At 39.6% G+C, this 14,982-nt stretch overlaps 2 protein-coding genes across 3 annotated transcripts in view; one reads left to right on the top strand and one right to left on the bottom strand.

The window, feature by feature from the left end:
• LOC130904304 (mitochondrial import inner membrane translocase subunit TIM16-like) overlaps positions 1–14,982 on the top strand; it is a 285,942-nt gene that overhangs the window by 168,264 nt on the left and 102,696 nt on the right. The gene's annotated exons all lie outside the window — the stretch shown is intronic.
• Positions 1–14,982, bottom strand: part of vasnb (vasorin b) — a 54,442-nt gene that overhangs the window by 36,324 nt on the left and 3,136 nt on the right. The window contains exon 2 of the mRNA XM_057816982.1: positions 5,590–5,638. The gene's annotated coding sequence lies outside the window, so the exon portion shown is untranslated. The remainder of the gene's footprint in view (positions 1–5,589; positions 5,639–14,982) is intronic.

Below are 14,982 nucleotides of genomic sequence, written 5' to 3'. Positions count from 1 at the left end.
GCGGTCCGAGTGTGCATGTATGCGTGTCTTCAAAAGTCCACTCAGTAAGCATGTTTCCCTGACAGTGACGCTGCTCGACATCCTATGACAATTTAACCGACAATGGCGTACCGCAAGCAACACGTCACTTCCGTTCATTAATATTCATGACATTAGCTACTGTTGCTAAGTAGGGACCCTACTAGGAAATGAATGGAAATCATGTACGAAGGAGATGTTTACAGAGCTAAACCTACCAATTCTCTCCGAAAACGATGTGCCTGTTGCCATATTCACTGGTAAAGATGTGGAAGAACATAAAAATGTTCAGTTAAAGAGATGGCTTGAGTGGGGAAGGCTGAAAAAAACGAGCCGACCTAAGCATAGCCTTAGCTTTTTTATTGACGCAACTGACAATGACATTCTCCTGTTTCAACAAGCTATCCTTTACCATCAGCCCTGTCTTTCTTATATATCCTCTGGTTGTCCTACGTCTCTGACTGTTCCTGGGGGTAATTTAGTTAGCTTTGTGTAGCGATCGCAAATGCTACTCAGTGACAGCCAATGAACACTTTCAATTTTTTCATTGATACCAAATCTTAATTTTATATTTTATTTACACTTCCCCCTTACTAAAGTTGTTCGAAGAAAACATCCTTCATGTGTCGCAATGTCTAGAGTCGTTTCTACAAGTTCCAATAAAGCAATGTGTGATCGGCATGTTCGTTTTTGAAAGATTACCGGCGAAAAGTAGCGCAAATTACGTTGTTTCTATGCGAGGGTGGGTCTACAATGTCCCACTTCGGCTTTACTTCCGCTTTACGATGCAATGTCACAGTCTAAAAATAGCATGCGGTACGCCATTTAATCGCGAATAGCATGAGACTATTGCGATGAATTGCGATTAATCACAATGTCATACACACCAAAGTTATAATAGTATGGGATCTTTCAATATGGCGGAAAACACGGACAAGACTGAAAAAGCAGTTTCTGCTCTTGCACTCCTCTTTAAAAGAAATGGCTGTATTTTAAGCCAAAACAATTTTTTTGTTTGAAAGAACAATATGTCTATATGCTGCAATAGCAGATTCATGGCGCGTGAAGCCCCCAAACTATTTTTAATTTGTCCGTTTTACCCTGGAAACCCCCGTTTACAGATGTCGCGCAACCGCTTTTGTTTCAACCCAGCCATAAAACGAAGGTAATTATATTTATTATTCAAAATGTCTGTCGTTTTTAGCTTAGAATCATTAATTGATGTCTAATATTTCGTTTAAAAAAAAGAACGACTTTAAAAAATTATTCACTCGCATATTTTAAACTTTTAAACAAATGACGTCACAATGCAAAAAAATGGCGTCTGTAAAAAAGTCACAGATATCTACCTCATAACTATCACCTAATTGTATTTTTTTTGTTACTGTCGCATTTTCTCCGATATGTTAGATGATAAATAATCGATCCAAACCAAGAAAAATTGAAAAAAAAATTTTAAAGGGTAAATATATGAAAAAGAAAATCTCGACCACTCCTTGATGTCTGCGATTTCTGCATGGCGACCCTTATTATATTACCATGTTTCACCCATAAAATCCCCAAAAAATCCAGTTGTGGCCATTTACAGCTGTGTCTTGACACTCAGTGATACATGCTACATAGTTTTTGTATCGAAACAAGGTTAGTACACGATAAGATCTCGTTAAAGTCTTGGCGTCTGTAATTCTGCTCTCGCATGGTCTCACCTCCAGATAGGGTTTTGCTCTATTAAAAAAATGTTATTTTAAAAATGCCCTCCTTTTCAAAATGTTTCTTCCCCCAGAAAATTGAGATTTTAAGCTTTCCAATGATATATCACACATGCATATCGGACAATTTTGAAATTTGGCCAGATTGGGGGTCTCAGCAGAACTTCAAGTCACCTGAGTGATTTCCGCCATATACAATGGTACTTCTACATACGAGCGTCTCTACATACGGAATTTTCATGTTACAACAAACCTCTACGGGAAAATATTGCCTCTTGTTACGAAAGAAATTTCAGGGTACGAAAGGCAAACATACAGAATGGGCTGCAACTCACAGCTTACAGATTTTACTGAACATAACATAGTTATAGCTGCTCAGCCATTGGCTATTGCACAACATCTATCTGGCATTCAATTGGCTAAGAAGGACAGCACAATATTTGCAATTAATCAAACTCAGCTGAATGCCACGAACTGTATGGAAAGTTTTCCAAGAGTTTAAAAAGAAACTCACCGAGCCACAGTGCTAAATGTTAATGCTAACGCGATTGCTATGCTATTGCGAACGCTATGCTAACGCTACAAGTTAGTTTAGTGTGTGATGACCACTCAGTACAGACCTTTGAAGGCTAAAGCAACCTAACATGTTTCACAAAAGGAGTCTGGAATCGGCTGAAGGAATCTGACCTTATAGCCAGACCGCCGGAATCGCACCAGCCGAACCGCCGGACCCGCGCTGGCGCAGCTCCAACGGCCCGGGCTGGCGGGACCCCGGCAATCCGGCCAGAAGGGCAAACTCCACTTGTTCACCTTAGTCTTAACCCTTTGTACTGACTTCATTTTGAAAAGTTTAAAGAAGGCTCACCGAGAACAAGTTGACAATTTATTATGTTCGACGCGATCAAAAAGAAAGGTGACACAGACTCAGGCAAAGAGGCAAACTCATTCCAAGGTCACGATATCACACGTCAAAAAAAGGTTCCCAAGAAAAATGACCACGATTAGTTAAACATTCAGTCTTTTGAAGGCTCTCGCAGGGTGGGCTATAGGCAGGAAGAGGGTGTGTTTAGGAATATTGTCTGTTTGTGGATTGGACGGGAGCATTCGGGAGTTACTGTTGTCCGGGCAACGAGGGTTGTGGATTTTGCCACCTCTGCGTCAAAGGGGCTGTTAGAGTCTTGTCAGATGTGTTATCAGTTGGAAATCGAGCGTTCTCCTGTGCTCCTTGTGTTAGGACAGAGCGTCCCGCCATTTGTTCTGGACTGTCTGGGAGAACTGATTACGAGAGTTTGCTATATTCTTCTTGTTTTCCTTAAACTATATTGGGTGTGTTAGAGAAATACAAACAGTAAATACGAGAAACGATACAATTCCATTATGAATTATTTGAATTTTTTTAGAGCAACGCAAACAGTTAGATGGTGCCTACGAAAAAAGGTACCATCTCCCTCAGGGCACACACTTAAGCCTTTGTGTGGGGCTGGGGCATCGGGGGAGGCGCAGCACATCACATGAGTGACGTGATCAAACACTGCTAAAATGCATGCTAACTACACATACAGTAAGAAAATATCACACATTGTGAACTTATGACGGAAACTACGGCGAATTTTCGTCTCGTTCTCGTCTCGTCAGGCGACAACTGGCATCAATATCATTATGATTTAGTCTCCGAAGACACGTTTTTGTTGTCATGAAAAATGTGTTCGTTGACGAAATATTTTTCACTATCGTCATAGTTGACGAAAACAACACTGATCGATACTCATAAAAAATGTATCGATACTCAGATCGCAACATAAAAGATCGGGATATATTGTAAGATCGTCGTTATCGTGAGCCTTGTATCGTATCGTGAGCTATACTTGCTGCACACAAACCAGCAATAAATTCAAAATTAGTACAGTGCCTTGCAAAAGTATTCGGCCCCCTTGAACCTTGCAACCTTTCGCCACATTTCAGGCTTCAAACATAAAGATATAAAATTTTAATTTTTTGTCAAGAATCAACAACAAGTGGGACACAATCGTGAAGTGGAACAAAATTTATTGGATAATTAAAACTTTTTTAACAAATAAAAAACTGAAAAGTGGGGCGTGCAATATTATTCGGCCCCCTTGCGTTAATACTTTGTAGCGCCACCTTTTGCTTCAATTACAGCTGCAAGTCGCTTGGGGTATGTTTCTATCAGTTTTGCACATCGAGAGACTGACATTCTTGCCCATTCTTCCTTGCAAAACAGCTCGAGCTCAGTGAGGTTGGATGGAGAGTGTTTGTGAACAGCAGTCTTCAGCTCTTTCCACAGATTCTCGGTTGGATTCAGGTCTGGACTTTGACTTGGCCATTCTAACACCTGGATACGTTTATTTTTGAACCATTCCATTGTAGATTTGGCTTTATGTTTTGGATCATTGTCCTGTTGGAAGATAAATCTCCGTCCCAGTCTCAGGTCTTGTGCAGATACCAACAGGTTTTCTTCCAGAATGTTCCTGTATTTGGCTGCATCCATCTTCCCGTCAATTTTAACCATCTTCCCTGTCCCTGCTGAAGAAAAGCAGGCCCAAACCATGATGCTGCCACCACCATGTTTGACAGTGGGGATGGTGTGTTCAGGGTGATGAGCTGTGTTGCTTTTACGCCAAACATATCGTTTTGCATTGTGGCCAAAAAGTTCAATTTTGGTTTCATCTGACCAGAGCACCTTCTTCCACATGTTTGGTGTGTCTCCCAGGTGGCTTGTGGCAAACTTTAAACGAGACTTTTTATGGATATCTTTGAGAAATGGCTTTCTTCTTGCCACTCTTCCATAAAGGCCAGATTTGTGCAGTGTACGACTGATTGTTGTCCTATGGACAGACTCTCCTACCTCAGCTGTAGATCTCTGCAGTTCATCCAGAGTGATCGTGGGCCTCTTGGCTGCATCTCTGATCAGTTTTCTCCTTGTTTGAGAAGAAAGTTTGGAAGGACGGCCGGGTCTTGGTAGATTTGCAGTGGTCTGATGCTCCTTCCATTTCAATATGATGGCTTGCACAGTGCTCCTTGAGATGTTTAAAGCTTGGGAAATCTTTTTGTATCCAAATCCGGCTTTAAACTTCTCCACAACAGTATCTCGGACCTGCCTGGTGTGTTCCTTGGTTTTCATAATGCTCTCTGCATTTTAAACAGAACCCTGAGACTATCACAGAGCAGGTGCATTTATACGGAGACTTGATTACACACAGGTGGATTCTATTTCTCATCATCGGTCATTTAGGACAACATTGGATCATTCAGAGATCCTCACTGAACTTCTGGAGTGAGTTTGCTGCACTGAAAGTAAAGGGGCCGAATAATATTGCACGCCCCACTTTTCAGTTTTTTATTTGTTAAAAAAGTTTAAATTATCCAATAAATGTTGTTCCACTTCACGATTGTGTCCCACTTGTTGTTGATTCTTGACAAAAAAATTAAATTTCATATCTTTATGATTGAAGCCTGAAATGTGGCGAAAGGTTGCAAGATTCAAGGGGGCCGAATACTTTTGCAAGGCACTGTATATACACTAGTAATGACATATCCAAATCTGTCCTTCCTTCCTTTTTCTGGTCCAATGAGTTATTTCCCCTCCCTACACAGAGTCTATTATCCTCAATGACTTTCTAATGCTACACATACCTTGTTAGCATAGCGCACATGTCTGAGATACTCGCATTATTAGCTAAAATAGTACAACAACGATAAAATTGCTGCCCCCACTTACACTAGCCACTTCCTGAAAACACTGTATAATAATTCCTGCACTATTACAGTAATAGCTTTTAATGTGTTGATGGTATAATGTCATGGCGTGTCGTGTTTGTAAAGGTTTCATTGTCTGACTCACCTAGAAAAGATGCGTCGCTCCACTTTGCTTGGTTTCGCTTCGTCCTTCCCTATGAAGAACAAAACAGTTAATGAAGCCCATGTCGCAACTATTCACCCTTTTGCCAATACGGCCGTATAAAGTGTATTGGTTGTCGCCGGGGGGTGAAAAATGAAGTTTTCTTCTCGTCAGGTGTGTGGATTCCAGTTGCACGTGTGCTCACGTGTTTGTTTGTCAGAGGGGGCCGAGCTCTGGCAGCCGAAGCTGAAGAATGCAGGCCGACGGCTCTGGGCTCTGCCAACTTCTCGCTTTGCCATAAGTCCATCATCACCACGGGACGTTTCGCTGAGTTTAGTTTATTGTCGTTGCGAACACCTGCCGCTCCAGGTATCGAGTGCCGACCTCAAATTTGCGCTGACGTTGAATGATCGTGTTGTAGTGCCATTGACAGTGATAGCGATTGAATCCATTTAGCGTGGGCGAGTGATCGAACTGATAAATTCATATTTATTTTACACCTGCTCCACGCTTTGACAGATTCATGCCATATTCCGAAAATCCAAGCCCCGATATGGGGCACCAAAAAGTCATTTTGTTTTTTGTTTTTTGGTGTGTGTAAAAAAATGGCCCCAAGACAAAATCAGAGGTCTCAGAGCGGAAGTTCAAGTCACCTGAGTGTTTTCCGCCATATGTATAATTGCTCTTTTCAAAAAAAAAAAAAAAAGTTTCATCTGATTAATCGATGGACTTTTCAGTAGAATACTCGATTACTAAAATATTCGATAGCTTCAGCCCTAATGACGTGACTGGTCGCCCCCATTTACTGTACAGTGGGGCAAATAAGTATTTAGTCAACGACTAATTGTGTAAGTTCTTCCACTTGAAAATATTAGAGAGGCCTGTAATTGTCAACATGGGTAAACCTCAACCATGAGATACAGAACGTGGGGGGAAAAAAAATCAGAAAATCACATTATTTGATTTTTAAAGAATTTATTTGCAAATCATGGTGGAAAATAAGTATTTGGTCAATACCAAAAGTTCATCTCAATACTTTGTTATGTTTCCTTTGTTGGCAATAACGGAGGCCAAATGTTTTCTGTAACTCTTCACAAGCTTTTCACACACAGTTGCTGGTATTTTGGCCCATTCCTCCATGCAGATCTCCTCTAGAGCAGTGATGTTTTGGTGCTGTCGTTGGGCAACACAGACTTTCAACTCCCTCCACAGATTTTCTATAGGGTTGAGACCTGGAGACTGGCTAGGCCACTCCAGGACCTTGAAATGCTTCTTACGAAGCCACTCCTTTGTTGCCCTGGCTGTGTGTTTGGGATCATTGTCATGCTGAAAGATCCAGCAACGTATCATCTTCAATGCCCATGCTGATGGAAGGAGATTTTCACTCAAAATCTCTCGATACATGGCCCCATTCATTCTTTCCTTTACACAGATCAGTCGTCCTGGTCCCTTTGCAGAAAAACAGCCCTAAAGCATGATGTTTCCACCCTCACACTTCACAGTGGGTATGGTGTTCTTCGGATGCAATTCAGTATTCTTTCTTCTCCAAACACCTGTGTTTCTAACAAAAAGTTCTATTTTGGTTTCATTTGACCATAACACATTCTCCCAGTCCTCTTCTGGATCATCCAAATGCTCTCTAGCGAACCGCAGACGGGCCTGGACGTGTACTGGCTTCAGCAGGGGGACACGTCTGGCAGTGCAGGATTTGAGTCCCTGGCGGCGCATTGTGTCACTGATAGTAGCCTTTGTTACTGCTGTCCCAGCTCTCTGTAGGTCATTCACTAGGTCCCCCCGTGTGGTTCTGGGATTTTTGCTCACCGTTCTTGTTATCATTTTGACATCACGGAGTGAGATCTTGCATGGAACCCCAGATCGAGGGAGATTATCAGTGGTCTTTTATGTCTTCCATTTTCTAATAATTGCTCCCACAGTTGATTTCTTTACACCAAGCGTTTTACCTATTGTAGATTCAGTCTTTGCAGCCTGGTGCAGGTCTACAATTTTGTCTCTGGTGTCCTTCGACAGCTCTTTGGTCTTGGCCATAGTGGAGTTTGGAGTGTGACTGACTGAGGTTGTGGACAGTTGCGAAGAAGTTAGACCTCTTTGATAGCCAGAAATCTTGCATGTTTGTAGGTGACCAAATACTTATTTTCCACTCTAATTTGGAACTAAATTCTTTAATAATCAAACAATTTATTTCCAAATTAGAGTGGAAAATAAGTATTTGGTCACCTACAAGCAAGCAAGAATTCTGGTTGTCAAAGAGGTCTAACTTCTTCTAACGAGGTCTGATGAGGCTCCACTCGTTACTTGTATTAATGGCACCTGTTTTTACTCATTATCAGTATAAAAGACACATGTCCACAACCTCAGTCAGTCAGTCACACTCCTAACTCCATTATGGTCAAGACCAAAGAGCTGTCGAAGGACACCAGAGACAAAATTGTAGACCTGCACCAGGCTGGGAAGACTGAATCTGCAATAGGTACAACGCTTGGTGTAAAGTAATCAACTGTGGGAGCAATTATTAGAAAATGGAAGACATGCAAGACCACTGATAATCTCCCTCGATCTGGGGCCCAATGCAAGGTCTCACCCCGTGGCATCAAAATGATAACAAGAACGGTGAGTAAATATCCCAGAACCACACGGGGAGACCTAGTGAATGACCTACAGAGAGCTGGGACCACAGTAACAAAGGCTACTATCAGTAACACAATGCGACTCAAATCCTGCACTGCCAGACGTGTCCCCCTGCTGAAGAAAGTGATTTGCAAATAAATTATTTAAAAATCAAACAATGTGATTTTCTGTTTTTTTTCCCCACATTCTGTCTCTCATGGTTGAGGTTTACCCATGTTGACAATTACAGGCCTCTCTAATCTTTTCAAGTAGGAGAATTTGCACAATTGGTGGTTGACTAAATACTTGGGGATGGCAGCAAATAAACGAATGGTCATTCACTGCCACCCTACCATTTCAAATAGATTAGATGTCTACAAGTAAAAAAACACATTCCAATTGACAGCAGAAGGATGAAAATAGTTTGTTTTTCTGTTTAGTACTTGAGTGAGATGCAAATATGCAAGTATGACTTTGTTATCCTGAACCTTCCGTGTTATTTTATCCCGCTTCTGTTCCTTGTTATACTGGCTTGTTTGATTTTTAATCACTTATTAATAGCAGGCTGTTAAATATTTGACATGGCTCTCAAAGGCTGATCTGTTGTCACTAGTTTCAGTTGAATAGTCAAATATGTGGAGGCGGGGTCTACTTAGCATTAGACTAATTCAGGATTTATTATAATATTAAAAGAAGATCTTTACAAAATAGGGCAAACTTGTGTGCATGTGCACCATTGTGTTTGTATGTGCTTTTGCCTAGTAAGGTCTGGTTTCCCCCAAGTTAATTACAGCCTTCGATTAAGAGCTTTTTTTTTTTTTTTCATTTTTGCGTCATGGGGCCCTTGCAGAAAACGCTGCAATTTGTGGTGGCTTTTCTGGGACCAGGACCGGCATCCTCCCTCTCGTACTCCGTGCGTCTTCCAACCTCATGTTGTTTATGTTGGAATTTTAGGGGGGGATTTTGGAGGACTTTTTGTAGATACAGCCAACCCCGAGCGACTTTAAATCCCGGTTGGAGTCAAACTGTCAACAGGACTTTCAATTCTGTGACGACAAGCTTGCGTGGCTGTGATTAAAGAGGCCGGCGACTGTACTTTTTTGGGGTGTTTTGATCCACACGGGATCCTTTTGCATGTGTGTGTCTATTTACACAAAGCCTGGAAGTAGTTGTTTTTCTTTCTCTGTTTAGAATTTGAAGATTTCTCTGCCTTTTGCGTAGGATGAATTGTGACGCCGTCTTTTATTTTAAAGGGATGGACAGCACAGAGTGTAAATGAACTTCATGTCATAGTATTAAAGTATGCAAATCAGGAATTCCATTGACCTTTGTCAATAGAGTCAACCATATTTAAGTCTTTATGGTAAACACATCAAACAAAAAAACTCTCAATTTCTGTTTTTAGTCATTTTAAATGTACCGTATTGGCCCGAATATAAGACGGCCCTGATTATAAGACGTCCCTCTTTTTCAAGACTCAAGTTTGAAAAGACTTTTTGAACACCAAGTTCATTTTTATACAGAAAATAATTACAGTACATCCGAAACAAATGATTATAACAATATATTTGAGAGAAAAAGCATGTTATTTTGCCTCAATCAGATCTTAATATCTGAACATTTAAATATGTAAACAAAGTGCAATCACTTTCTTAAATGAATGGCTTCTAGTGTCAGGGAACGCGGGCAGGCAGGTGGTGTGGACCCAAATGCAGGGAAACATAAAGCAGCAAGGCAGGTGACGGTGAACTCAAAAGGCGTTTTAATAATAACTAACAAAAACACAAAGTACAGCCAAAAGGACTGGGGATCAAAAAAGGCAATGTTCAAACAAAACTTACTTTATCGAAGGGACTGCTAGTACACGAGGGCTTGGACAGGACTTCCACTTTGACATTGACAATGACGACCAAGGAGTGAGAAACTGGGAGCTTATATACACACAGAGACAAGGGGTAACAAGACGACGAGAAACAGATGGGTGACACAGAAGGATGCAGATTGGCGGATACACTAGCGGCAAGTACAACAGGTGAAATCAATGGGCAATCACAGGGACAAGTCACACTAGAAGAAAACAAACACAAAACCTAACATCTGGTTTTTGAAATGTAAATAAACCAATCTATTGTGATAAAACAACAAAATTGCAATAACTGCACTAACCGTCAACGTGAAGTCTAACTGTAACTGTAGTCTTGAAACAAATCTGAATAAGGAAAAACATTGCAATAAAATAATGCAAACTGGTTAAACTTGAAAGTAGCTGAGATCTGTCATGACAGAACATCACTTCAATGATATCTGGCGCCATCTAGCATCATGAATGGGGAGAGTAGCTGAGATCTGTCATGACAGAACATCGCTTCAATGATATCTGGCGCCATCTAGCGTCGTGAATGGGTATAATGTCTAGACCGTGAATATAAGACGACCCCCTCTTTTTCAGTCTTTTTCAATGCAAAAAACACCGTCTTATATTCGGGCCAATACGGTATTAATTTGGTTAGTTACAACGTTCTTTTCGTCAACGATGACTATGACAAAAATATTTTGACAAATGCTAGTTTTTTGTCTTACAAGACGAGACAAATGCGTCATAGTTTCTGTCACATGTTCACAACCCTCTAAATATATATATATTTTTTTTAACTATCCAAAAACATGTATTATACGTCATTGAACTGTCCTCGCCAAGACGTTGGAGCTAGTCCTAGCTAGACAGCGAGCTAAGCTCCGAAATGACGATGTCAGACGTCCGTGTGGTTTGCTGACTTAAATCAGCTGCTCATGACATCAACACTCGCAGAATGAAACTAAAATAAAATGAAATTAAAAGTTTCATCTGCAATAACAGCAATTGGAAATTTGCATTTACAAGTAGCTGTTGATACAGCAATAACAAACAATTAGCATGTATCAGTTAGCGTCCGCACATCATCAAAAACAATCACGTAAACTCGCCCCAAGTATTCCACCGCAATTGAAAACACACAATAAACAGTACAAAAGAGGTTATATACAGCTGTTGCCTCAGGATGCTTCACAAGCAACAAATGTGCACGCAGGTTGTCACCTCTGTCATTCGGCTGCGCTATGTGTGCGTGTTTGGGGTGGGTGGGCGTGTCGGTACATGCGCTCGCTTCTTGTTTTACGCTTGCTGCGCCAAAATTAAAGCATGCATCACAAAAACAAAAGTCAAATTAATTTTTTTTTAAATTGTTAATAAGTTCTGCTGGATGGAAGCTAACCTATACTTAGCTTGTAGCTCAAGTGAAGTGTGGTGTCTACATGGTAGCTGTATACTCGCTTGTATTTTTCAGTTGTGTAGAGTGCATGCACGTTTTTATCTATCACAAATTTAACGAATTACTTCATATGAAAACAAGAAAAGACCAAACCTTGTGTTTTATAGGAGGAAATTCAATATTAGCTGGTCAGGATGTGCAAAAAGAAACACACTGTTTTGAGCAGTACACTTATACAGTTATCCCTCTTTTTTCACAGTTAATAGGGAACAGAAACAGCCGTGATAAGTGGAAAAACTGCGAAATAGCGCCCCCCCCCAAAAAAAAATGTGTGTGTGGGTTCAATGTATTTATTCAGATTTAGCATTGGAAAGAGATACATTTAAGAAATGTTTTTTCACTTTTTTCTCCTAATTGTATGTGTTTTAATTAGGGCTGCAGCTATTGATTATTTTAGTAGTCGATTAATCGATGAAGTAGTTAGTTCGAATTATCGAGTAATCGGATAAGGAACATGAAAAATTAAAATACCTGAACTGAGCCTCAAACGGTATAAAAAAATAAATAAGGATCTATGTACAACAAAAGAATGGCTAACTTACATAGCAAAAGTCCGCTAACTTAAATGCTATGAAACGCTAATATTTTTTTTGACATTGCTCTTAACAAATAGTTTGGACACATATTCCTACATAAAAAACAAAACAAAAAAAAAACGGCTAAATATACCTATAAACTAAGTTACGAATGCATTAAAAAAAACATTGGCTCAAAAAAAAACTTGAGGATCTATGTACAACAAAAGGACAATTGGCTAACTTTCATAGCAAAAATCCGCTAGCTTAAATACTTTAATATGCTAACTTTTTTAAAAAAAAATTTTTTACAATGCTCATAAAAAATGGTTCAGACTCATATTCCGGCAAAAAACCCGCTAAATATACTTATGAAGTAAATTACAAATGCATTAAAAAAACTAAAGCTCAAACAAAAACTTTGCTTATGTTGGTCTTAACATGGAGCAGCTGGATTCAACCATGTGGAATGAGGCGGACGAGAGGGCAGTGTATCCACCCAAATGATTAAAACTAAATGCAAACACTTTCAAAATATATAATTACAACGGCACTTTAATTAAACGAATCCTCGAAGCAGCAAAATTGAATTCGTTTTTTTTTTTCCTAATCAAATGCTGGAGTTAATCTATTAATCGTTGTAGCACTAATTTTAATAAATGGTTTTTAAGCACTTCAGATGTTATAATTATGATTATGATGGTTTTAAACATGTAACTGTCCCACTGAATTATTTTTAAACAAGAATAACGTTAAAAAAAAAGATTCTTCATTGAGTGACTTCACTCAAGCTGCTCACTTACACACTAAGAGTTGCCCTAACAACTGTTTAACAAGTTAAACGATGAGTGACGCATGCGATGCTCTGAAGTTTCAGCTTCGAAGCATCTCTGGCAAGATCAAACCTTAACGTCTATCAATCATCTTAACTTTAATAAGCAACTCCAGTGCACAGCCTGACCAAGGAAAGCAGTAGGAGGGAGAGTGAGACTACGTGATTGGATCGGGACAGCTCACCTGGATGATGTTTTGTTTTTTTTTTTAATTGAAAAAAAATCAGCGATGAACTGAGGGATCACTGTATATCTTTTTTAAGGGCTGAAAAGTAACAAAATGATAAAGAAATACAATGGCATTGCCAAAAGAAACAAAAAAAAAATGTTTTATAGTCCGCAGCAGTCCCGGGAAAAGAGGAAGAAGTATTTTAAGAAGTACAGTACAGTATATTACTGTAACATGTTTGGAACTTTTGTACAAATATATATATATTTTTTTTTTCCCCCTGTATTGGATCAGGACTCGTTATCAGCAGATTCTCAAAATTAGGCGACTCAGACTCTGGTGCAAAAATGTGCGATTGGGACATCCGTACTAGTAACCTGATTGATAAAATATAAAATAGCTGCCCACAGTAAGGACAGCCTGCAAATACTAGCTTTTATTGATATTTCTGTCCACTATTCCACATCAAAAAAATGTCATTGTATTTTATTTTTCTTCAATTTATTAAACAAAAAGTCTCCTTTGGGATGCACATGACAAAAAAAGTTGTGCGCCCCTTTAAGCAAATGCCAAATGAGGTTTCTCTTGTCTTGCTGCAAAAGGATTAACTAACTCATGGACTACCATTGACAGCAGTGGATGTCCAATCCATTTGAACTGTGAGACTGCCTTGCACTTGTGACTGATTGGACGTTTATCGCTGTCAATGGCTCTGAAAACATGATCATTCCCTGCGTTGCACTTCAGGTGATTGCTCCCGTAGAACTCCTCACCCTTACAGTAGCAGCTTTCCTCATTTTAAGTCAATTCTGTCTATAACACACGCAGCGTAACACTTTTGGACCACTTTACTGTTTTGCCCCACGGGAAGGATTATGCGATTTTCCCTGCCTGTTTGTTGGGGGGGGGGGCTGTGTAAAAGATGCTAATCTGTCTGAAGGCTTGAGGGATTGTGGTCAGAAGACTCTTCTTACGCCAATTAAGCCTTAACATGTTATTATTTTATTTTTGGCATTGTTTATAAACAGCGTTAGGGAGCATTTGCGTGTTCAATCAATGTCAGTCAGTTGAATGTACTTTTTTTTTGTATTTGAGTATTAATTTTAGTAGAGACAGATTTTAAAAATCTTGAATTCTTGATTTTTAGGAGGGTTGCGTGTTTTTTCCATTTTTTTCAATCAATTTGAATGACCCATGTCATTTTTGAAGATGTACCAATGTACAGTCATTTTCACACCTGACTATAAGCTGCACCCTTCAAATTTGGCACGAAAACGGTATTCGTTCATAGATAAGACGCACTGGACTATAAGCCGCAGCTGTCCTCATTGTATTATGGGATATTTACACCAAAGGATATTAACCGGTGACACTTTATTTGACAGCGGCATCATACGACTGTCATAAGACTAAATAAACCACCATGACTAGCTTTGAACAGCCAATTGGTTCAACTAGCTTTGAACCAATTGGCTGCAAAGCTTCATTGCTTCATTTGAACATCACTGCTCCCCTAGGATAGACAGTCAACCTCTGCTGCCACCTGCTGTCAACACTGTTGTTGTCCAACATGCTTTCTAGCATGCATTGCAGCGCTACAGATGTAAATAATCAAAATTCATGTTCTGTGCTAATTATTTCTTCAGTTACTGTTCCAGTTGTTTCATTAATTGCTAGTTATGGTATTTGGTAACACTTTATTTGACAGTGGTGCCATAAGAGTGTCATTAGGCAATCATAATTATGATATGACACTGTCATGAGTAGGGTTGTTCCGATCATGTTTTTTTGTTCCCGATCCGATTGCTTTTTTTTTTTTGCTGCCGATTCAATTCCAATCATTCCCGATAATTTTTCCCGATCATATACATTTTGGCAATGCATTAAGAAAAAAATGAATAAATCTCGGATGAATATATACATTCAACATACAGTACATAAGTACT

The sequence above is a fragment of the Corythoichthys intestinalis genome, chromosome 16 (genome assembly GCF_030265065.1).
Source record: "Corythoichthys intestinalis isolate RoL2023-P3 chromosome 16, ASM3026506v1, whole genome shotgun sequence".
Lineage (NCBI taxonomy): Eukaryota > Metazoa > Chordata > Actinopteri > Syngnathiformes > Syngnathidae > Corythoichthys > Corythoichthys intestinalis.
The sequence above is the reverse complement of the archived record's forward strand: the minus strand, read 5'-3'. Positions and strand labels throughout refer to the sequence as shown.